Source organism: Poecilia reticulata, linkage group LG14 (genome assembly GCF_000633615.1).
Source record: "Poecilia reticulata strain Guanapo linkage group LG14, Guppy_female_1.0+MT, whole genome shotgun sequence".
Lineage (NCBI taxonomy): Eukaryota > Metazoa > Chordata > Actinopteri > Cyprinodontiformes > Poeciliidae > Poecilia > Poecilia reticulata.
Genome location: NC_024344.1, coordinates 20019749 through 20022539, shown reverse-complemented (window position 1 = coordinate 20022539; position 2791 = coordinate 20019749). Strand labels below are relative to the sequence as shown.

Below are 2791 nucleotides of genomic sequence, written 5' to 3'. Positions count from 1 at the left end.
TTGGAGGACACCGACCCTTATGTACTGGAGTTGAAGTCCTGCTGTACAATTGTCATTCAATTGTAATCACATTTACTTGGATACATTGGAAACTTTACCTGTGTTGAGGTAGATGAGGAGTTTACACAGTGTCTTTACTTTAAAACCATTTTGGTTTCCATTTGTTGAAAGTAAATTACAAGCCATAGTTTGACCACTGCTTTATGACAGAAAAAAAGTTTGATGTCACAAATACATGATTTTAATAGAGGCATTATTCAATTTGTACTGTAGAAAGAAGATGACAAAAGTATTTCCTGAATTAACTTTAATGTTCATTTCACTGCACACAAAAGACAGATTAAATATTTAAGAATGCAACAAATCTGTTGAATCTTTAACAAGATAAGTTCACATTAACACGGGTGGATTCACAGCTACCTAAAGTTAACAATGAAATGTCTTAAAACTTACATGGATGTTCAAATATTGACTATAATCAATTAAAAGAAAACACCAAAAAGATGTGTATTCAAAGAAGACCAAGGCAGATTGAGGAGACACCATAACATCTACCAACAGAGCAGGTTAACTACTGTAGTTTGAAAGGTGTCTTGGTCCAGTTGACGGCTCAGTTTGAAGCATCAGGTTTTGGTGTTGAACCTCCCAGAATCTCAGCTGCTGCAGATTGGCTGAAGATGCAGAGAAAAATAGACAGTTAGTGTTAGAAAAATTATGTTGATTTTCCTGATCAGCTGATGCACTGACAGACCTGACTGTGACAGAACATCACTTGAATCATCACAATGTATGTAGGAATTTTACTTTTTATATTTATCAAATGTTTTACATTAATTGTTTTGCTGTGAAGGCTATTTTTGCAGTGGTGCTATAAATGCATAAAATATTTATTTTCTTAAGTATGTGTTTATTAGCTGTCAATTGTGTCAAAAATATCAATTGAGAAATAAATTTACTGCTTGTAAAAATCAAAACCATCTGAATATATTTACCATCTACATTAATCAACATGAAATGAAGACGAACAGGAACAGCAGGTTTGTCCTGGTTTGCAGACGAGGTATAAATTTGTTTAAGGGTCAATGAAATGGGGTCCAGACACAAACACAGTTTAAAGATTCTGGAGGATAAGTGAATAGGTCTGTCACCATGAAATATTTTTACTGTATAAGTTGTTCCAAAGTTCTCAACAAACAATAATATAGTTCTTTTGAGGTCATTTTTAAGTTGCGTAATGGTAATGACGAAATAATAATGCAAGAACACATTCTCAAAGGTAATTAAACTTTAAATTCTAATGAACATTTAACACTGGAACTGGAAGACATTTTTAATATCCAGAATAAATAAAACTAATGAATTTTGAAGTCTTTTTTAAAGAAAATTTCTTTTCAATATAAGGTCTAATCGAGATCAATGTACCAAACTGAAGACTTTACTTATCCAGTTTTTGGTAGAGAGAAAAAAAGAAACAATAAATCATGCCAATGGAAATGATTGACTTTGTTTTAATTTATCATCCGATTAACTGATTATTCTAACAGGCCTATGTGTGAACATTAGACTAAATCCTTAAGTACCGTATGTTGAAAAGTCAACATAAATGACGTACCTTTCAGTTTGTTCTGGTGAATAAAGTCTAGCAGCAGATGATGTTCCTGCAAGTCCAGCTCTACCTTCATTACTGCTGAAGCAACAATACGGTTTCAGTGATAATGACCAACATCCATAATTGCCATAATCTCCTGAACATGCAAGCCGACTTCGGCATCATAAAACTAGATCAACCTGGGTTAAAGTTAAGACTGAAGACAAACTATCAAACTGCAGAGTGAGAGAATAAAAATCCACACTTGGCTCCCAACAGCTAACGTAGCATAGCTCACATAAACATTAGCTCCCNGTGGTGTACCGCTCCAAGATGGCCGCCCTAAATCTCGTCAGCGACAATAGGCGAGAGCGGTCCATGAGGCGTCTATCCTTATATTATGTCTATGGGACAGACCACTCATCTCATACCTTATTTGGAAATGGGACCATTGCACTCCGGAATTGAAGGGGGGCGCTATTTCCTATATTATCCGCGATCTTCCGTTTTTATTTTCTTTTGACATCTGGGCTACAGCTTCATCTTTAAGAAGGAGTTTCACTCTCAGCATGTGTTTGAACTTCTCCCTTTTACTTACTTCAGCGCAGCTCACAGTTTTTAACACGTTCTGTAGCTTTCTGTGTACTTCTAAATCTGCTCCTTAGTTGCACCTTTTCGGGCCTGCTACTGCCTCTAGTGGCGTGGGGTGGTAGCACAACTAATATAATTGCATCACTCAATGAGAATACCACAAAGTCTTTATTATTTTATTATTAATTCTGGCATAACTGAGTTGCCTCTAGTTCAACGCCCCTATGCGTTGCATACAGTGCATACCCACTTTTTGGCCACTGAATAACGTTCACGTCAGTGGGTTGTATTTATGTCTGATCTGTTCTTGTGACGTACCGGTGACCTACCGTCCCTTTCACTCACCGCTGAAGTAGGTTGGCATTGGATTTATTTCTTTTTGATCTCAAATATCACTTTGAGATCCCAGTTATGGGATTTTATTCACAGTCCGCTCTTTGTTGACCTTCACATTAGACGTTAGTCATGTTGTTGTTATGTTGGGGAGGAAAAATCAAATCCATCATGCTGGGTCAAACCCATAACCCAACTCCGTCCTGGTAAAACCTTGGCAAAGATCAGTCCAACACTTGGTTAGCAAAATCAGCAAACTGGGTCGTTTTAGCTGACCAG

At 36.8% G+C, this 2791-nt stretch overlaps 1 long non-coding RNA gene across 1 annotated transcript; it reads right to left on the bottom strand.

Annotated features, from left to right (window-relative positions):
• Positions 1-292: 292 nt before the first annotated feature.
• Positions 293-1787, bottom strand: LOC103476181 (uncharacterized). The gene is made up of 2 exons (XR_535419.2): positions 1613-1787; positions 293-671 (listed from the first exon to the last, which is right to left on the bottom strand). It is a non-coding gene; the product is annotated as an uncharacterized LOC103476181 (long non-coding RNA).
• Positions 1788-2791: the final 1004 nt, after the last annotated feature.